We start from the raw sequence: 22,805 nt of genomic DNA, 5'->3' as shown, positions 1-22,805 counted from the left end.
GTACTGATATATTGTTCCTGTGTGAGAAAATAGCCTTATTTTTAGGCCTTGTGCATAAACATGAAATGGCAGAGGGTTTGGGTTCTGCTTCAACAACAATAGGGCAATGATAAGTTTATGTAGACAAATTACACAGCCTGGGTAGACAGTAGCTTTTCTGCTTGAATTTGATCAAAGCATTGTTTTTTATTTTTTGTTTTTTTTTAATTTTTGGATTGCCCTCAGAACCAGCTTATGAACCACAAAGAAACTTGAGTCACACTACGTTAGAGTTTCGCCTCATTTGGATCCAAAAAGAATATTACTTGGCTGGGTCAGTGATTCCATACTCCATTGTTGGCTCTGAACAACTATACTATTTCTACATATTAATCACCTTAAAAGAGCTTCCTTCTACTTTATATCTCGCTGTGCAAGAATTTTAAATTGTTGTTACTAAATTCTATAGCCAAGCTCCACACTCAAATGTTGATGAAACTGAATGACTCCAAAGAGGCTTCTGGTATAAATTTTATGGAGAGCCTGGTGATTCTAAACCTCTCCTCACACAGCTTTTTGTGTGGTAGCAAGGATAGGGGCCCTGGGAACTGAGTGAGACATCCCTGAGTGGGATTGAGAACATCAGAGTATCTCATGGAGGAAGAAATCAACCATAGGCAGAGGGCCAGGCCTTGCACCTGACATGAAGGCTTATCTTATTAAGCACACGTGGCAGTGAGCAAGATGTTAAGAGGAGGTGGCTGGAAGGAGATAGGAACATGAAGTGTCCTGAAGAACACCACCAAAGTATCTAATAATTCTGAAATTAACTGAATGGGACAACTGTCTTCCCTCACTCCACCTCATCTCCAGCATTTTTTTTAACAGGAGGATGGAATCTGTTTATACAAGATATTGGTTTTACTTTATTCACTTTCCAGGAAGATCTTGCACACTAAAAAGTTTCTTCTTTATCAGTAGTGTCTGCTCAAATAGCAATTCAAGTCATCCCCATTGACAGAAGATGGAAGCAGCTTCTGTCACAAGCAAGAGCCGAGCCTGGAAGTCTAGAGCCAATCTGAATGAATTCTCCCCTACTTGTGTGAGAGTCTGTTTTAAAAAATTATGGTTCTTTGAAAAATGCCATATGCTTTCAATGGGGAGTTCATTAACTCTGTATATTGCTTTAGGTAATATGATCATTTTACCTATGTTGATTCTTCTAGTTCATGAACATGGAATATCTTTCCATTTCTTTGTGTCTTCTTCAATTTCTTCAACAGTATCTTGTAGTTTTAGTGAATAGGTCCTTAACTTCCTTTGTTAAGTTTATCCCTAATTATTTTATCTTTTTTGTTGCAATTATAAATGGAATTGTTTTCTTCATTTCTTTTTCCGATATTTCATTGTTAGTATATAGGAACACAATGGATTTTTGTACATTGATTTTGTATCCTGCAACTTTACTGTATTTATTTTTTCTAACAGTATTTTGGTGGAGTCTTTGGGGTTTTCTATATAAAGAATTATGTGATCTGCAAAAAGTGACAGTTTTACTCCTTCATTCCTAATTGGTTGCTTTTTATTTCTCTCTCCTGCCTGATTCCAGTACTATGTTGAATAACAGTGATGAAAGAGGTCATCTTTGACTTGTTCCTAATCTTAGAGGAAAAGTTTTTAGTTTTTCACCACTGAGTGTATTAGCTGAGGGTTTGTCATATATGGCCCTTACTATGTTGAAGTACTTTCCTTCTATACCCATTTTATTAAGTGTTTTAGTCAAATTTGTATGGAACTACAAAAGACTCCGAATAGCCAAAGCAATCCTGAGAGGAAAAAAAGAAAGAAAGCTGGAAGTATCACATTTCCTGACTTCAAATTATACCACAAAGCTACAGTAACCAAAAAAGCATCATATTGGCAGGAAAACAGAAACATGTTGATATAACAAAATCAGGAACTCTGAAATAAATACACACGTATATGGGCTAGTAATTTTTAACGAAGGAACCAAAAAAATAATAATACAATGGAGAAAGGAAAACTTCTTCCATAAATGATGTTGGAAAAATTGGAAAGCCACACGCCAAAGAACAAAAGTAGACTCCTATCTGACACCATATACAAGAATTAACTCAAAGTGGATTAAAGACTTAAACATAAGGCCTGAAACAATAAAATACATAGAAGAAAACATAGGTACTAAACTTATGGACCTGGGTCTCTGAGTAGTTTTTGTTAACTTGACCCCTAAGGCAAAGAAAGTAAAAATAAAAATGAATGGGACTACATCAAACTAAAATGCTTCTGCACAGCAAAAGAAACTATCAACAAAGCAAAAAGCCTAAAAAATAATAATAATAAAAACAAATGAAAGAAGATGTTTGTAAACAATACCTCTGATAAGGGGATAACATCCAAAATACGTAAAGAACTCAACAGCAAAAAACAATCCAATTAAATAATTGAGCAGAGGGCTCGAACACACACTTTTTCCAAGAAGACATACAAACGGCCAACAAGTATATAAGAAGATGCTCAACATCACTAGCTATAAGGGAAATGCAAATCGAAACTACAATGAGATATATCACCTCACACCTGCTATAATTATTATCAATAAGACAAGAAATAACAAGTGTTGGAGAGGATGTACACTACAGGTGGGAATATAAATTGGTACAGCCACCATGGAAAATTGTAAAGAGGTTCCTCAAAAAATTAAGAATAGAGCTACCATATGACCCAGCAATCTTTCTTCTGGGTATCTATCCAAAAAATTTTAAACATTTGTAGCAATATGTTCATTTGTACTCCTATGTTCATTGCAGTGTTATTTACAATGGCCAAGACATGGAAACAATCTAAGTGTCTTTAGATGGATGATTGGATAAAGAAGATGTGGTATGTATATACAGTGGAATACTACTTAGCTATAAGAAAAGATGAAATGCTGCCATTTGCAACAACATGGATGCATCTTGAGAGTATCATACTAAGTTGAAATAAGCCAGATGGAAAAGGACAAGAACCATATAATTTTACTCAATGTGGGATATAAAACAGAAAGCAACAAACAAACTCATAGACACAGACAACAGTATGGTAGTTACCAGAGGGGAAGGGAGTGGGTAGGGGATGAAGAGAGTAAAGGTGGTCAAATATATGATGACAAAAGGAGACTAGACTTTGGGTGGTGAGCACACAATGCAATATATAGATGATATAGAATTATATACTTGAAACGTTATTAATCAATGTTACCCCAATAAATTTAATTTTTTTAAAAAATTGTGGTTCACTCAGGATCATCTAACCTGTCTTTATGTAGTATTTTCTTCAATTAAACCCTCTAGAGAGAAAAGTCATCCACTGACTAAACATTAGCCACTAAGCTTGTTGACATCTAATTGCCTGAGTGGTAACATGCATGCAGGGCCCAGCCTTTACTTTCCTCTGAGGCACAAGTATCTTATATTCAGTCTCCGTGATCCCTGATGAAAGAGAGAGAGGGTCAGGAGATGTGCTATTTGATACAAAAGAAACTAGTCTAACATTCTTCCAGACTTCTCCCTTTACCACTGGCAGATTATGTGAGAGAAGTCTCTACAGAGGCCACATTGTGATTTTTGAGAGAAAGAGGCATGCACGGATGCTTCATGAGTCCAGACCAGAGTGAGACTTTGTTCCACTTCATTTCAGGAAACCTCAGTTTTGTGTCATTTGGAAGAAAATCTAATAAACACTTTCACTCAGAAAAAAAGTGTTTCTTCATACAAATAGACAATATATTTAATAATTTACCTCATAAATAAAACTCAGGTAATTTGGGATATTTTAAAAAACATAAAGATAGTCATTTAAAGAACATGAAGAAACAATGAGCCACCTGAACATTGTTAGGCATGAAAATTTCCTGTGAAAGTTCAGGATTTTAGAAAACTCTCCAAGTCAATGTCTGAGCACGTGGTCTTAGAATAATGTAAAAGAGTTAAAATTCCACATTTCAAAACATGGAGTGTTCTAATTCTTCTTCCTTGGCGCAAAACAATTTCTTTTTTTTTTTTTTCTTTTTCTTTTTTTCTTTTTCTTTTGCCTAGTCTGCTTAAGATGACTTCAGTATAAAGACTCTAATTCAGGGCACCAACCTGATATCTTAATTGAAAAGACACCATCAAGAGCAGGTAATGCCATTTTTGTTTTCTTAGATGTGAGTATTACCACCTGAGTTGGGTATTCTAGAAATTTGAGTGAAAATTTCAAGTATAATAAAAATGGGACTAGAAATCAGAAACCAAACTTCCCTCCCTCAGCTGTGACCCAGCAGCTCACAACATTTGTGGGTCTGAGCTGCTTTCCTCTGACCAAATGAGTTTTGCTAGATCCTCTCTAAGGCTTCTCTGGCTAAGACTAACCTGCAGTTAGTCAAGCTCTGGACAACCCTTAGTCATTTTGTGAAAAAGTTTGTAAACTGTAAAGTGCTTCACAACCATTATCTCTCTTTCAGTAGCTATTCTTTTCCCATAGTAACTCACCACCAAATTGGTCTACTGATACTTTCACTTTTTCAGTTGTAGAGGCAAGTAAAAGAAGGGAGCCAAGATGTCTAGAGGAAGAAGACTGTCTTCACACCTCTCTGTGCCTGCCCCTCAGGGTCCCATCTCTGCCCTTTTCCATCTTCCTCTTTAGCTAGTTTCTACCCTTCTTCAGAACTCAAAGTTTTATTCTGTGTGGCAAATCCAAGGCCCTTGTCTCCTCTCACCATAATACTTAGCTGCATCAGGAACTTCAAGAGTTAAAAACTACATTGTCACTTGAGAATACAATGTTAGTGAGCTCTTGCTGTCAGCTATAATAGCAGTTATTTCCCTGCAAATGGCACAATAATTGCTTTCATTGAAACAAGTCAGATTGAATAAAAAATCTGTATTTTTTACAGTAATAATGTCTTAGTTTTCATAATACATTTATGTAAGATGTTAACATTGGGGATACCAGGTGAAGGGTATATGGACACTATACTATCTTTGCAACTCTTCCATAAGTCTAAAATTATTTCAAAATGGTTAGTGAAAAAATTAAGGAACACTTTATAAACTTGCTAGTTCAAGTGGGTAATGTCCTCTCTTTCCCTTGACACCTGAAGAGATTTAAAGGATTTGAGAGTCTGCTGTCTAAAACGAGCGACATGGTTCGAAAAGGTAATTAGAACTATTTCCAAATAGCACTAGGAACTTCACCAAAAAACAAGGTGCCTCTATTCAAGTTCATTGCTATCAACTCTGATTACACCAACCCCAGGGCCCTTATTTTCCTTTCTTGTAACTAGTTTAATGGTCTCCAAATGGGACTGGGGCAGATCGCCCAGATTCCATGACATGTCACAAACTCTTCCTGCTTATACCTCTTGTGCTCAGACTCAGAATTTTATCAGAGGAATACTTCCAAAACGTTTAGAGTCTTCATTTTTATTTCTTCTTTCATTTATTGTTTTCTGCAACCTTTTTTCAGTACCTACTATATGCAAAGTGTCATGCTAGTCAGAAATAAAGGGCTAATCTAGAATTAATTGAGGTGAAAGCATCCATTTCACATAGATTAACTGCTTGGCAAATTTAAGTGCTCATTCTGATTTCTTTCCCACCATCCCCTGACCACAGGCACTTCCCCATGACTCAAAACTGTTTGTCTCTCAGTGAACTTATTGCCCAAATGCATGGTAGATAAAACTATCCTCTTCTTTCTTGTCTCCAAGTGATTTGTGATGTCTCCACTGCCAAGCAGATTTAACATTTTTGAATTTCAAAGCCAAGCTCTTCAACTCCAAATGTTTCTCTCCTCTCTTCTTCATTTTCCTTTTGCGTTCAATATGATGATTCTCCAAATATTCCAAGTCTATCTTTAAATGTTCTTTAATTTTCCTGTCACCTTCATTCTCCTCCTCCTTCTGCCCATCTATGCTACACAAGGTTTCTTGGATTCTACCCACTCATCACTATCTCCTTAGCCTGACCTGGGAAGAATGACGTTCTAAAGGAAAGTTTATCTATTCTAACATGAACTTTTCGGTGACTTGACACAATAAAAGTTTATTTTGTGCTCACATGAAAGTTCAATGTGATGTTCCTGATTGTGTGACACCTTGGGATGTTCTCCTCCAAATGATGACTGCTTCCATCTGTGGTTCTGCCATTGTCTACCTCTTTGGGGTGCTTTCAATGTAAGGATCAGATGAAATGGACAGTGTGAAGGCTTACATAGGAGTGCTTATATGGTCCAGGCTAGGAAATGTGCATCACTCCTGCCCACATTCCATTGGCCAGGACTCAGTCTCACCACCCTTCCTAACTATACCGAAGGCTGGCAAATGGAGTTGGGCCATGTTCCCTGGAGAGAAAAGAAAGCAGGTTTGGTGATCCATGTATTCATTTCCACCACACATTTGATAGGCTTATGAACCTAACCAACTGATGTAGTTTTGGAAACAAATTCTGTTCTCTCTTCTTAAATTGTTAGGTTTACTTCACTTCCCTCCTTGAAAGGAAACCGGACAGGTAGATTTCCAGAGGTTACTGTTACCTTTTCTATCTCAACTCCTGCCATTTGAATGTCCATGAAGACCCACCAAATAACATAATCTCTAAACTCCTGGATTTCATCGACACCAAATCATCTACCCTCTTTTTCAGTCACCCAATCCTAAATCATACTCTGAGAGCTGGACATTTTTTATATGTCCCTCTAGACCATCCATCCTTCCCTATCCTGCTTTCTGCCTTGGACAGTAGGCTATATTAACAGGCAGGCTACCATACACTGGCTTGAGTTTGAGTGTGAATAATGGGAAACACTGACAGCAGATAGGAGACAGGAAAGTGTGGTAGGAGTGATCATGCCCTTGACCAAAAGCCACTTTTCTCGCAGTAGCTCTCCCTGAATCGACTCTGGATCTTCCTCCTTTCAGGCTTACAAGTGATAAGGGTTCTCTGTCACTAACCCCAGTGTTCTCTGTTACCATACAACTTTCTCACATCTGTGTAAATAATCCCTTTATTAAACCATCACTGAATTATTGTAGTTTGTGAATACCATGTGATTCCCAGGGAGATTCTGTCTGATACTCTGATACTCCTTAGATCTTGGCAGTACCCAGCTGGGTGCCAGTCTGCCACATGTCCTGTCTACTTCCTGTTTCACACCCATGATAACTATGTCACCCTTCACCTCTGTCTTTAGGCCACACACTCAACCGTCATCTTTATTTGCAGACAACCTTGTTTTCTCTTTATTGGTCTTCGGGCATGATTTTCCCTCAGCGTGTAACCTTTACCTAAAAATTACCTTCACTCCTTCTTTGCTCCCTGTTTACTGATCTCTGAAAATGTGTTATCTCCTTTTCTATCTTAGGTCTACCCTTATAACTGTGCCCTTGATTCCAACCTCTCATGCCATGTCCCAAAACTTGCTCTGGGGGCTTTCCAAAAGGGTGCTGTTTACACTTTGTCAGATAGCAGTATCCTGTGCACTATAGGACACTACAGGAAATCTAGCATTCCCAGCCCTAACCCACTCACTAAATGCCAGCAATAACCTCCAGTCACTGGGACAAACCAAAAGGTTCTCTGGCCACAATGGAATTTAAAAAATCACAAACAGAAAGATAGCTGGAAAATCCCCAAATACTTGGAAGTTAAACAGCACACTTATAAATATCCCATAGGTCAAAAAAGAAATCACAAGGTAACTTAGAAAATATTTTGAAATGAATGAAGATATATCAAAATTTGTGGGACACATCTAAAGTAGTGCTTAAAAGAAAATGAATATCATTTGGTGCTTATATAAGAAAACAGGAAAGGTCTCAAATCGGTACTTTAAGTCTGGAAGTTTCCTTCCACAAGGAAGGAAATCATCAATATGAGAGCAGAAATAAGTGAAATTGGGAAAGAAAGAAAAGCAATAGAAAACAATAAAACCAAAATCTAGCTCTTCGAAAAAATCGATAAAATTGATAAATCTCTAGCCAGAGTAATACAGGAAAAAGACACAAATTACCAATGTCAGGGATGAAAGAAGGGATATTACTTCTGATTTTACAGACATTAAAAGAATAATAAGGGGATATTATGAACAACTTTATGCCAATAAATTTGATATCATAGACAAAATGGACAAATTCCTTAAAAGACAAACTGCCAAAACTCACTCAAGAAGAATTAGATAACCTAAATCGTTCTATGTCTATTAAAGTGAGTTCACAGTTTAAAATCCTGCTATAAAAAGAAACCTCTAAGCCTCAATGTCTTCACTGGTAAATTCTTCTAAACATTTAAAGAATAGAATATTGAGCTCTTTCAGAATATAGAAGAGAACACTTCCCAATTCATTTTAGAATTCCTGCATTACCCTGATACCAAAACCAGACAAAAACATTACAAGAAAACCACAGACCAGTATCCTTCATGAACATTGACCCTAAAATCCTTAACACAGTATTGACAAACTGAATCCAGCAATGTATAAAAAGGATAAAATATCATGACCAAGTGAGATTTATACCAGAAATGAAAGGTTAGTTCAACATTTGAAAAGTAATCAGTCATTCATCTTATCAAAAGACAAACAAAGAAAAACTCTATGATCATTTCAATAGGTTCAGGAAAAGTACACTGGCTTTGGAGTCAAAACTCTGTTCAAATTCCATCTCTACTGTTCACTGGTTATGTGCTCTTTGCCAAATGACTGCCATTGTGAGAGCTCTATCCTTATCTATAGACTGAGCAGAATAATTCCACCTTTGTACTGTTGGGGTGACATTTAATGAGATGTCTGTGAAGTTCTCAGAGTTGCATTTGGCTCACACTGCCTCCTTCCTAGAGGACTGAAGGATTGGTGGTGGGATTATTACATGAAGGCCTGAGAAGAAAAAAGGATAGGCTTTCACCAGCCTTCCCCACCCATCCAGCCCAGTGAGACAGCTCCCGAAAGAAGCAGCAGTAGCATTCTTAGCTGGCCAGGAGGAGAGCGGCCTTGCTCCTGGAGGGTCCAGAGCAGGCATCACAGCGTGAGATCTCTCCTCACAGAGGGTAGCACACAGTTGTTTGAGCCCTTGCCAGAGGCATTGCCTCAGCCCTCTCAAAATTCTGTCCAGAGGTTGGACTTAATTCAGTGAGACATAGGGAGCCCTTGGAAGTTTCTGAGCTAAGCAGTGACATGAACACAGACACTTTTGGAGTTGTTCTTAGAAATATGAATTGTACAGAGACTGAGGTGATGAGGACCCTGAATTCACTAGTGAACTCTGCTCCAGGAAAATGCACATTTGCATTAGGAACAGTCCCAGGTTTTTGTGATCTGGCCAGGACCATGCATGGCCTTTAACCTTAACAGGCTAAGGCATACTGCTCAGTGTTTCCTTGCAAGGCTTGTTGAATTGTTAAGGGAAGGGACTCCCCTTAGTCATGTGGTGGGGAGCAGCTCTGAGTCCTTCGCTCATAGAGGGAGGAAGGATGTCAATACATGTAATAGATGTACCCACAGGGGACACTCCCTGCCTAATTCAATGGATGATATTGCTGCCCTTCCCCTGGCCCCCTTTTCCTCTCAGATTCCTTTGTCCTAGCCCCCTCTCTTCAGGGTATAGGGGTATAAAGGGAGGAGTTTTGGGTTACCCCCACTAGGTGTCCAAATAGCCTGCAGCTGATTCCTCTGGGATATTGGCTGGAACATTTGTGCATTTGTCAAAGTTGAGCTTTTTCTTTCTGATAGATGCTGGGAGACACTGGGGAAACTGACCCAAAGACAAAGACCCTTGAGTAATTCAAGGTTAATAGCAGGCCTCAGACACTAATGATGAGGTTGGGTTAATGAGACATTTATAAAGCACGTTGTGAGATGCCTGGCACTCAATCAGTGTTCAATAAATTTTACCTATTTTTATTTTTAATTATTTCTTACAATAGAAAAAAAATGGACACAGGCAAAGGGCTAATTATGATAATAGATACCATTATAGCACTTAGAATAGACCAGGTACTATTTAAACTGCTTTACACATGTGAATTCATTTAATCTTCACAAGGACACTATAAGGCAGATACTACTATAACCTCCATTTGACATCTGAGGAAACTGAGGCATGGAGAATTAAAGTGACTTGCCTGAAGTCCTACCAAAGGGACTCAGAAAAAGTTGTGTAAAACCGCACACCTGAGACACACTCTTGCCCTGTAGTTCAGCGATACCTTATGCCTATAGCTCATGTTACTTGAGTGCACGGCCAAGTTCTTGGTCTCATTCACACTCCTGTGAGGCTGATTACTCCAGAACTATGAACTATTGACTATGGAACCAGCACAGATTTTTCTCAGCTGAGCTTAAGACATCTATGCCTACTTGACAAGAGCAAATAAACCCAGATGCTGTACGATGTCTTTGAAAGAGCAATGACATTTATTATTTCACTTAATGAGAAGCCTGGAGGTGGAAACTCTAGAATTGATTATGAGTAATCCAGTGACATTATCAAGGATCCAGACTACTGCCATTCTCAACATGTAGTTTTTCTTCTCAAAGTGGTTCCTCAAAGGTCCCAAAACACCTGCTAAAAGCAGAGGGAAAATCCAGGGGCAGGAAAAAGAAGGAAACATTCATGTCTTATATGCCTTTATGTGAGTGAGGAAGTCTTTCCCCCACAGCATTCATCTACTCAAAGCTATGTCTTGACAAGAGGACAGATTTCTACAACTGGCAGAAAACAAACAATGCTTACCTTCTGGACTCAATCTCCTCTTAATGACATGGCCTCTCAGAGGCAATCTATAATATCCATGTTCCAATAGCAATGAAGAAATGGGGAGTGGTTTGGGGGACAGCCATGTTTCTGCCATTACTGCAGATGAGTGTCTGTGCCCCTGTCTCAAGCTCCTCCAATTGTGCTTTGATTCTCATCCCTCCTGTCTCTTAAAGGACATCACTCTCAGCAGCACACAAACAGGCTGCACTGTCTCTTATCGTTAAAATGTCTCCCCTGATCCCATGCATCCCTCCAGCTACTGCCCCTTTTCTTTGCTTCCTTGATAGCCAAAGTCCTTAAATTTCCTATGCTCACCATCCCTTCTACTCTTACTGAGTTTAACTTAGACTTTCATCACCCCATCTCCACCAAAACAGCTGTCAAGGACACCAAATCTCCACTTACCAAAGCCAATGGCCACTTTCTGTCCCTGTGTTAATATCTCTGCAGCAAATACATAGTCAGCACTCATGTCTTCTTGAAATGCTGCCTCCACCAGATTCCTGACCACCTTGTCCTGCTCTCCTCTTCCCAGCTTTTCAGCTCCCTTCTGGCCTTTGTGTGGCCTCTCTTGTTCTCCCTGACCCTCTCCCCGAGAGGGTCTCATTATCTTACTCACACAGTGATCTTGTCTAAGTTGAGGACCTTAAATACTACCACTGTGTTTCCCACTCCCAAGTTCTTACATCTCCAGCCTCCACTTCCTTCAGCTCCAGGCCAGTGAGGTCAGGGGCTACTGACATGCCATATCTAGTCAAGAGTCGGACAAGTGCTGCCAACTTAATGTGCCTGAAATTAAAAACAGATTGTTCATACTGCCTATCCTCCCCTCTCCCCCCTCCCCCATTCTATCAGGTTTTAGCCCAAACTCTTGGAATCATTCTTGACTTTTCTCTTTCTATCTCACACCTGACATTTAACTTATTAGCAAATATTGTTAATTCTACCTTAAAAATATATCTAGAATTTGCCCACTGTCAGCACCTCTGGACTCTCAGTGGCCTAGCTGCTATTTCCACCCTTTACCTCCAGACTGAGCCCATCCTCCATGTGCAGCCCAGCTGATCCCTTTACAGGGGAGATGGGAGCCGTCAGGCCTCACTTGCAGACCCTCAGCCTCCTCATTTCACCTGGAGCAAAGCCCCAGTCCTTACTGTGCATTACCAGAACTTGCACCCCTTCCACTCTGACTTTACCTCCTAGCATTCTCCCTCATTCTTTCCATTCCAGCCACACACCCTCCTCCCTGCTCTTCTAAGTCTCACCAAGCAGAGCCTCATCCTGTTTTATTTCTCCTCCATGGCACTTGTCACCACTTGACAATACATATTCATGTGTTTATTTATTGTCTGCTTCCTAAAGTATATATAAGCTTCATGTAGTTAGGGACCCTGTCGGTCTCTAATCAGTGTTAAAACAGTGCTTAGTACCTACTGGATGCTCAGTAAATATTGGCCGACTGCTATTGGACTATGTGACCTCAGATGAGTCACATTAGATTTGGGGTCCTCAGTTTCCTCATCCATAAAGTGAAGAGGCTCACTGACCTCCAAGCTTCTCAAAGCAGAAAATAAGAGTTTGCTAGGGCTGCCATAACAAAATACCACAGACTGAGTACCTTAAACAACAGAAGTTTTTTCTTCACAGTTCTTGAAGCTGAAAGTCTGAGATCAAGGTGTTGGCAGGTCTAGTTCCTTCTGAAATCTCTCTTTCTGGCTTGTAGATGGCCATCTTCTTAAATATTCACACAGTCTTCCCTCTGCCTGTCTGCATTCTGATCTCTTCTTATAAGGACACCAGTCAACTTGAATTAGGGCCCACCTGTGTGACCTCTTTTTAACCTAAATCACCTCTTTAAGGCTCTGTTTCCCAAAACAATCACATTCTAAGGTACTGGGAGTTAGAGCTTCATTCAATATGTAAATTTGGAGGAGGGGACACGATTTAACCCATAACAGATGATAATGTGATAGATAGCCTGAGGTGGAGCAGCATTACTTCTGGAGGGGACTTTGTGCTCAGGCCTCAATGGCAAAGACCTCCAAGACAGTGTCCAAGGAGAGAGAGATGATTTTGGAAACAACATTGAATGATAGGGTGGTTTTAAGATTGCTGTGCTTATACTTTCTACTTCATTTATTGGAAAAATTTCCAGTAAACTTCTTTGTGAAAACGTGGGGATTTTTTTCTTCCATTGTTTTGCTGCCTGATCACAACCCAAACAGGTAAGTGGAACATCAGAGCTTGGCCACAGACTGCATGACTAGCAGACATCACCGCTTCCTCTGTGTTTGTTGTTTTCAGTGCACTCTTTCATATGGCTCATTGTCTTTTACTCCAGTTTAAATATAGAAATGAACTCCTGATATGTTACTCCCAAGGCAGCTTACTCTTTGGGATTGCTCAGACTGGGAGGTCCTGGTGAAGGCAGCCACCCAGGGAGAGAAGGACACCTCATCACCTGAGGGCCTTGGGCCTTTGTGTCCAGGCCCTTTGTCGGAACTTTATTTTGTAAATGCCGCCTCACTTTCCCACTGGTGCAGAAACCAGCCAACTCATCACTGGTACAGTCAACTCTCCTCCCTGTGGCCTGGACTACTGTTATCAATGCAGCCCTCTTTCCATAAATTAGAAATTGTGAACTGACCTCTGGAATGTGGAACTGGTTTCCAGTGAAACTGCTGACTTTAGTAAGAGTTCTCCATGACACCAGTGCAGAAGGGATGTTGTGCTCTGGGTGGTCACACTGACATCTTTCATTTTCTTTATGCAAATCCATCTCATAAATTGCCTCTTTTGAGGCCCATTGCTTCTGACCTGGACATTCAGCGTCATCCACAGAGTGCCTGCTATTTGCCCCTACCATGCCCATGTAGAGAAGGAAGCAGCCAGACTAGCAAGGACAGTCCCAGGTTTCCATTCCTAAAATGGGGCATCAGAGAGCTGAGCGATGCAGCCTCCCCTCCCTGGGCAGGCGGTGCCCTTGGGTTTCCCCAGCACCTCCTGGGGCTGCCACAGCCCCCTGCCAGTGTTCCACTGGGGGCTTCTGGGTTTCTTGTAAAAGATGAGATTAGAGTAACCCTGAAGATTTATTCCCACCTTATTTCATAAACACAACAGGGAAATGCCAATGACACGCAAGCTGTTCCTCAAACCACCTTGTTTTTGAGCTCTGCAATGGAAACACACCACTTCCTTCCACTGAGTCAGGCCCGACCGTGGCCTCCCTCTCTTCAGGCGCCTGGCTTGCAGAAGCTGCTTAATGCCAGCTAAACATGAGTGCGATATCATTATTTCCACTAATTTTTTTTCTCTCTCCAGGTAGAACTCAACCAGTTAAAAGGTTGTAGGTTGTGTGTGTGTGTGTCTGTGTGTGTGTTTAAAGATTGCATAAGTCACTAAATAGGTTAAAAGAGGTGACATTAGTGTCCTCACACACTGTCTACATTTTTAATTCAGTAAATGCTCCCCCTCCCACCCCCACTGCTCAGGAGACACCTGGATATGAATGTCTCAGTTCAACTTAGGAACTTTAGCATGAACCAAGGATATCTGAGGACACAAGCAAGGAGTAGCCAAAGATGAGAGAGCAGGATAAGATGCCTTGAGACAAGGATAAAAGTGGAGTCAATGCTCAAGCTGAGGCTTCTTGTCATTATCACTCAAGTCTACATGTCTTCCTTATTGCTAGATTCTATCTATTTTAGAACTTTCTAGATGCTGCAGCTAAAACAATTTCTCCCTTTATTGGCCCCACTCAGAGCCCTTCAGAGCCCTCCCATTGCCTGTGAATAGATGATATATGTCAAGAGCATACTCCACCCTGTGTCTCCTCTCTCATCTCCAGCAGAGGGTATCTACACTCACCATCTTTCTGAATGATGTCTGCCCCCATGGATGTGGGTGGCAGTGAGCTAGGGCAGGCTAGACTGAGAGAAGCACATGTTTATGCACTAAAAATGTAATCTACCTGCCTGGAATTGGTAACCTGGTGGCAGTGAGCTAGGGCAGGCTAGACTGAGAGAAGGACCAGGATCTTGTCCAAACAAGCAGAGTTCCCACCTGGAAATCATTGCCCAGGTGGCCAAATCCTAGAACTCAGATGGGGAAAGCTTCAGAAGCCCAAGCCTAAAGCCTGAATGAAGCCACATGCTCAGGAGTCTGGGAAAACAAGAATCAGAATCTGGGGTAGGAGTTTAAGAGACAACTTCTAAATATATGTGACTTGGCACTGATCCAGGTCCCCTGGCAGACAGGCAGGAGCTGTGGCTCTGTGGGCAGGATTGGGAGAGCCCTTGCAAGAGCGGCAACTCTAAGGGGCCTGCCTGAGCCAGCTGCCTCTGCTCCCTCTACTAGCAGTGCGGTTTTGCCCCTCATTCCTCCCATCCAGCCATACTCACCTTCTCACCCCACCCCACTCTTTTTTCAACCACAGTCTCAATCTCCACTCTAGCCTTTTCTGAAAGCCCACTGTGACCCCAGTATTTCTATACCATTAACACATAAATGAATGTGGCTCCCAGAGCCCTTTGCTCTCATTGTTTCATTTGTAAAACTTTATTGCCTCGTCCTTGAGGGGTAGACATTCTAAAGACCATATCTAGCTGCTAGTCTTGTTCCCAAAGTCCTACTTCTACCCATGCTTTCTTTAATGCTTGGTGACTCTGAGTCAGAGGGCCACAAAACTGGAGGGGACAAACCATCCTGACACAAGAGATGAAGCAGGATCCAGGCCTGCTGCCTCCTGGTCTTCCCATTCACTGGTCTCGTCTTCTGTGTTTCATGCCCCCTGAGAGACCAATTTTAATATGGTGCTAGACTTTATTAAATGTAAGATTTATTTGCCATTGTCAATTTATTTTTTGCCATTGCCCTTTAAACAGTTCAAACAATTCCTATAATGGCTTCTGGAAGGGCCTAAACTTGGGCACTTAAGCATAGCTCTTTAACCCTCATAACTTTTTTTGTTCCAGAGACTCTATTTCATAATACCAAAATTAAAAACCACAGAAACCAAAGTTACCAGGTCATGAAGATATGCTCCATTTTGTTTATTTACAATGATTCTTATGAATCCCCTAACTTATTGCTTCAAACTCTGAAAAAAATCAGAAAGAAAAAAATATCCCACTGTCATCTAAAAAGAAAAAACAAGAACAACTCTAAACACACTGAACACGCCGGAGTTTCTGAGCCTTGACTGAAACCCTGGCTGCTTTTCCATTGTTTCTCTGCATATCGTAACCCTCACTCTCTCTAGAACCATCCTGTCATTTCCTCTTCACGGGTGTTGTGGTTTGGTCTTTGATTTCAAAATCATTCAACATTCATTCAGCAAAATTTTGATGAGAGTGTTATCAAATCAATTCACCAAATACCTACTGAAAGTCCCCTGTGCTGTGTCCATCTGAGCTCCCTTGGCCCTCTGTGCCTGACCACACCCCGCTGCAGGCTCTAGTCTTCTCCCCAGACTTGGGGCCAAGAGGCCAGGAACTGGCCATGGTCACATCTTGGGCCCTGAGTGTTTGTTCAATGGATGAAAGCATGAAAGGCTCAATAAATAAAACTGCTGTGGCTGCTCATGAAACTAACCCTCCATAAGTATTTGTCACATGCTGGGGCCACTTAAGCATTTAATGCTTAAAGCAACATGTGAGCCGTGCACTATTATCACCTCAATTTAATAGATGGTGAAAATTGAAGTACAGCAAGTTTAACTCATTCACCCCAAACACTCAGCTGGTCAGTGGCAGAAGTCAAATGATACAAAAACATATAGACCTTAACATGAAATGAGGGAGTTGAGGGCCAATCCAAGAAAAGTGAAATAATGTAGAGGCTAAATGAAAGCTACCAATCCTGGTGGATGTTCCAAGTTCCAAGAGTAATATTTGGTTTTGGTTTTTAAAGTATTATTATGGGCTAAGTAATCAGGGAGCATGGTGGAGGGAGAAAATGACTCTCATCCAATGTATTGAAAGCATAGGAAAATATGGTTTCCATTAAAGAAGAGGAAGTCAGAATCATGGAATAAAAGGAAGGTTGTTTCAGGTGGAGTGTGTTCTCTGTTTTTGAAGAGGTTAGAGCTGGGGGTGGAGGAACCCTGGGCAGGGTGGCTAACTGGAAGGGTCCAGGGCAGATGAGTCGCTGCCTACCCTGCAATCCAAATCCATATGCCTGTTTCTGCCACATTCTATGCTATTTCACCAGTATTTTAAGAATCACCTGACCTCACAGCTCCTACCCTCTTCTCTTTCACACTACCATACTGCCTTCCACAAAGGTTACCCTGAGGCCGTGTCCCCTAGCTCTTTAGGTCAGTGTGGTTTCTGGGCAAGGCCTAGACAGTGTAGATCACCACCTGGCGCTCGTTAGGCATACTCACTTTTGCTTTCCAGGTTTAACGATGGCTGTGTGATCATCAGTGTTCCTGCTCTTGTGGGTTGAGGTTCTCATCTCATCTCTCAGGTTCAGCCTTGCTTCACCACTTCTGACATGAAGCCATTCTGTCCAGGTGGGAGCATGACTGGTATTAGAAGGGACTGGCTGCCAAGGCCTTGGAAATGCTGTTTCCTTGCTGACTTCTCCCTGCCACTGTCACTCTTACCCTTTGCTTTCTTGCTCTTTTATTTTCTTCCATTGCATTCCTTTTCAAGTTGGTCATTTAAAAAACCAAGTACAATTTGTTTCCCTCCTTATTATATATTTCACCTCCCACCCTTTTTTCTCCAGCACCGATTTTCATTTATCTGCACTTGTAATTAGTTACTACTTTCCATAATTCTGGTCAAAACATTCGTACTGAGATCCATTTCTCTTCCTGGCTTTTTCTCTGGGGCAGGGTGAAGAATGGCAGTTTCTGTGCTGATAGTTTGTGTTAGACAGTACTCCACACCCCTAAACTGAAGCCTCACAAGACCGTTGCTTTCCCTGACTGTCTATGGCAGTTGTTGAAATCACCATTTCACAGATGAGCATTGAGACAAAAATGGTCCAGTGACCTCAGTCTCACTCTTAGCCAAATACTTTTTCCAAAAGCAGCACCTGAAAAGCATTTTTTCACTTTTCTCTTCACAGCATTCACTTTTTCTCATAACAAATTTAAACATGCCCATATCTTAAATTTTTTTATTATTGAAAAATTTCAAACATACTTGAAAGTAGCTAGAAATAGTACAATGAACCTCCATGTACCTATCACCCAGCCTTAATAATTATCAAGGTGTTGCTATTCCTGTCTCATTCCTATCCTCTTTTTAAATGTATTTTTTAACATGCATTGATTTGTAAAATACAAAGTAAAAAGCTAAAAATGGATTCAGTAACATTTATAAATAAATTTGCATTCATCACAACAAAATCAAACAGATTTGAAAAATATCAGTATCCTGTATGTGTACAGGATACTATTTATTCAACTCCTATGTACTTGATGCACATATAAATTCATAGACCTCTTGTAGTAGCTATGTATCCATGGGTCCAATTCTTTTTGTGTTATTGTTCTTTAACATTTTATTTTGAAATAATTTAGACTTGCAAGAAAGTTGCTTAAAAAGTATGAAGAATTCCTGTATGCCCTCCGCTCAGTTTCTCAAGTGTTAATACTTTACTACTTGCTTTAGCGTTCTATCTATACAATTTTTCTTCTGAACCATTTGAAAGTTGCATACATTATACCCCTTCACTGGTAAATTCTTTGGTGTATGTTTCCTAAAATGAAAGACAAAGATATTCTGTACATAATTATCCACATTAATAATTAACATTGATCTACAGCCATACCGCCCTGAACAAGCCCAATCTCGTCTGATCTCGAAAGCTAAGCAGGGTTGGGCCTGGTTAGTCCTTGGATGGGAGACCACCTAGGAAGACCGGGTGCTGTAAGCTTAAAAAAAAAAAAGAATTGACATTGACATGGTCCTATAATCTAATCTCCAGACAATATTCTAATTTCACCAATTATCGCACTATTTTATTGAAATGTGGTACTTAATTGTGATGTAATATGTTATGAACATTCTGTAGCAACATGGAAATGTTTATTATAAGTACACAATAAGATTGCACTTATACTATGATTTTTTAAATTTTTATATTTTTATTTTTTCAATTATAGTTGACATACAATTTATATTAGTTTCAGGTTTACACCACAGTAATTAGACATTTATATAACTTGTGAAGTGGTCACCCCAATAAATCTAGTATCCATCTGACACCATATATAATTGTTACGATACTACTGACTATATTCCCCATGTTATACTCTATATACCCATGTCTATTTTGTAACTACCAATGTGTGCGTCTCAATCCCTTCCCCACTTAATCCATCCTCCACCCCTCAATCTGACAAAATGTTCTCCATATCTATGAGCTTGTTTCTGTTGTTTGCTTGTTTATCCTGTTCTCTAGATTCTACATATGACATTTCTCTTTCTCTGTCTGACTTCACTCAGTACAATACCCTCTGGGTCCATCCATGTTGTTGCAGATAGCAAGATTTCAATTCCTCCCCATATGCTCCTGGCACCTTTCAAACTGCTGCCCCAGAGCTGGAGCTCTGAGCGAGTGAGTTTGTCAGTGGGTAAGTTCATGCACAATCCTCTTAAGAGGAAATTCTGTGACTCCCTCAGCCCTTCGTCTCACTCAGCCACAATCTCTGCTGGTTCTCACAGCCAGAAGTTGTGAGAACTTCTCTCCCTGGCACTGGGACCCTTGGCTGGGGAGTCCGGTGTGGGACCAGGACCCCTTGCTCTTCTGGGGGTCCTCTGCAGCTGAGATATTTCTCACAATTCTCAACCACCACATGCGGGTGTGGAACATGCATCTCTGCCCTTCTACCATTCTCAAGGTGGCCTCTTCTGTGTGTCTCCAGCGTAGGACTTTTGTTCAGCTAGACTTCAGGTGACTCCCAGTGATGGCTGTTCTGTAGTTTACTTGTAATTTTGGTGTGGTCGTGAGAGGAGGCAAGTACAGCATTTATTTACTCCACAATCTTGACCAGAAGCCAAGAGTGCACTTATACTATGATTCACACTAATATTATAGCCATACAAAATGACATGAATACAGACAAGAATTGAATAAAGAAAAATGAAAATATTTGTTGTGTTGTGAAATGTATAATGGAGATTATGTTCTAGATTTTCATTCATTTCTCCATGTCATCAACCATTTGAGCCTCCGTGATGTCCCAGGCTCTATGGTGAGCCAAACAAAAACAGTTCTGTTCTCTTGGGTCTTAGAGCTTAGGAACACAATTATTTTGCAGTTACAATTGTGCAAATAACTCCAAGAGAAAGGATGATGATGCCATAACTTTTTTTTCACAATACTTTTTAAAAAGAGGAATAGCCTCTGTTATGGAGTGAGTATGTCCTCCTCCAAAATTTGTATGTCGAAGCTTAATCCCTAATATGATAGTTTTAGGAGGTAAGGCCTTTGGAAGTTCAGGTCAGGAAGATGGAGTTCTCATAAATGGGTCTGGTGACTTTATAAGAAGCCATTACGAGGATACATGTAAAAACATAGTAAGGAGGTAGCTGTCTACAAAGCAGGAAAATAAACCAGCTATGTCGGCACCTTGATCTTGGATTTACAGCCTCTAGAAATGTGAGAAGTAAATGTTTATTCTTTAAGGCATCCAGACTGTGGAAATCTATTACAACAGCCCAAACTGACTAAATCTCTGATTAGGAACATAAGGACTGAGAATGATCATCCCTCTGAGGAAGCCGTGGAAGTGGCCATGGAGTTGGAGGCTGGAAGAAATGAATTTAGAAAGGAATATTTCACAAACTATGCAGTGAAGCTATGAACCTGATTTGCCCCAAGATTTCTAACATATGAATATACAAATAGGTTCCCAAAGCTTTAAATACCTTGACTGATAATAGATTCATCAGTGATGGCTGAGCGGGGATCTGGACTGTCCCCAAATGCCAAATGACTCTGAAACAGGAGCTAGAAGCAACTGTCAGGGAGGTGACACAGGATAGGGAGTGAAAGGTGAAGGATGGGAGGGCAGAGGTCAGTATGAGGTGCCTGGACACTGGAAACAGTCAATGGTCTCATAACCCATCCCACCCTGAAGGCAAGGAAGCTGGGGCATTTGCTGTTGCCTAAGGGTGCTGCTGGGGGTTCCCTATCTGCCACTATCAGAAGCCCCTGATCCCAAGTGAGCACTCAGAGGATATGGGCAGGACCCCACAGCATCAGATACAAGAAGAGTTGACACAGATAGTTATATCTCTGGGCTTGAAAGGTGACAGCACTGAGGATGGCCCTGCATCTTTGGGAACTATGCTGGACCTTTACCATTCAAAATCCTGAGCTGAAGAGGCCACCTGCCTGGGGTGGATGCACTCTGGATCCACAGGCAGAATCATTCACTGCTCATTGGTGTTTTCCAGCTGGTGGTGATAGTAGGGGATGGTTTCCCTGAAGTAATAACCTCATCATGTTGCTTCTTTGGATATGGGCATATCTAAAAAGAGCTGTAATACCCTATTCCAAGTGAGTCACTTGGAAGAATTGAGAACATCTACTCCTGCCAGCCTGTGCTTCTTTAGTCTGTTCTGAACTACATCCTGCCTGCACCCAAAACACCCACAAACAAGATGTGACTAATAGGCCAACCCATCTGGAGAACCTTGCCACCAAATGACAGGTGCCAGGGAATGAAGAGACCATACTCTTTGAGACTTGAGGGGAAGAAAGGATTTGTGAGGGGTAAGAGGTCAGAGTAAGTTCTAGAAACCCCCTCAGTCTTGCACATTTGAGAAATCCTAGTAGCCTGTCCTAGTATAGACACAGTGCTGACAGAGAAGGCAGATCAACCCAATAGACTCATTGCAAGCATTGCAGGGAAGAACGGCAATGCACTCCATAACTGGAGCACAAAGGGCAGGCACTGGGAACATCGCCACTCTAACTTCTATTTAGGCCTATCTTCCCTTCTAAAACCACGCTATCTTTAAACTCATTTAATCTCACCCCTAAGCACATATGAGGTAGAAAAGTATGTTTGGAGCTAAACCAGGGATCTAGGTGTTATGCATGAGGACAGGAACAGAGTATGGGCTAGTTGGCTGGAGGGGCATAGGATAAAGAGGCAAGAATTTCAGGAAGCTGGCAGCATGGCTCAGCTGTCATGGTCATTCACTTGCATACTAGTCAAAGAAAGCTCCAACCATACAGAAACTTCCAGGATTCCTTCTTTGGCCTAGGGAAAAGAGATTGTGGCTCTTGAAATGTCCACCTAGAGGTGATATGTGTCACTTCCTGTCACATTTCATCTGTCAGAGTAAGGAACATGGCTTTTCTTACCTGCAAAGTAGGCAAGAGACTGTAGTTTTACTTTGTGCCTGCAAGATGAAGAACCAGAGTATTTGTAAACAGCCTGAAAGATTTCCATAAAGGGAAATGGATTTTGTTTTTGGTGATGGGAAGGGTTTGCCAAAGAGTAAAGACAGTGCCTCTGAACCATAAATGGCAAGGTGTCCATAGGCCTGACAAGTGATTTAGCTTCTCACGGCAGCTACAAAATGGAAGACCACTCCACCCCTACCCACTTGGTCACCAAGATCTCAGTCAGGGGTAGCACAGCTGGGCTTGACTATTCCTCTCTAAGACTCTGGTGATTGCCTTGCCCCAGACTCATCCCCATGAGGAGAAAGTCCTCTTTCTGGATGGCCAGAGTGATTAGGATAAACACCAAGAAGATATGATAAGAAAGAACACTCTCAGTATTAGGATGTACCCAAACATGGAAGTTTGAAAGAACATACTGTGATCCTATGTGATCTTATGCAGAACATAACTGCACCTATGTTTCAGTTCAAGATTCCTCTTGTGAATCACAAGGGACACTGTTTCACTGGCCAAAATGTGCTAACAAATGATAAATATTTCATTATTACCTAAGTCATATGTTATAGGTTACAAAATGCTAATTATGAATTTTTAGCTGCATTACTTGTCAACTAAATTGAGTCCATCTTGTTAGAACTATCTTTTCAGAGCT

General features: G+C 40.9%; 1 pseudogene; it reads left to right on the top strand.

Annotated features, from left to right (window-relative positions):
• The first annotated feature begins 18,545 nt into the window (after window positions 1-18,545).
• On the top strand, window positions 18,546-18,664 carry LOC112485464 (annotated as a pseudogene).
• The last annotated feature ends 4,141 nt before the right edge of the window (window positions 18,665-22,805 follow it).

The sequence above is a fragment of the Pteropus alecto genome, unplaced genomic scaffold (genome assembly GCF_000325575.1).
Source record: "Pteropus alecto unplaced genomic scaffold, ASM32557v1 scaffold58, whole genome shotgun sequence".
In the NCBI taxonomy this organism is placed as follows: domain Eukaryota; kingdom Metazoa; phylum Chordata; class Mammalia; order Chiroptera; family Pteropodidae; genus Pteropus; species Pteropus alecto.
The sequence above is the reverse complement of the archived record's forward strand: the minus strand, read 5'-3'. Positions and strand labels throughout refer to the sequence as shown.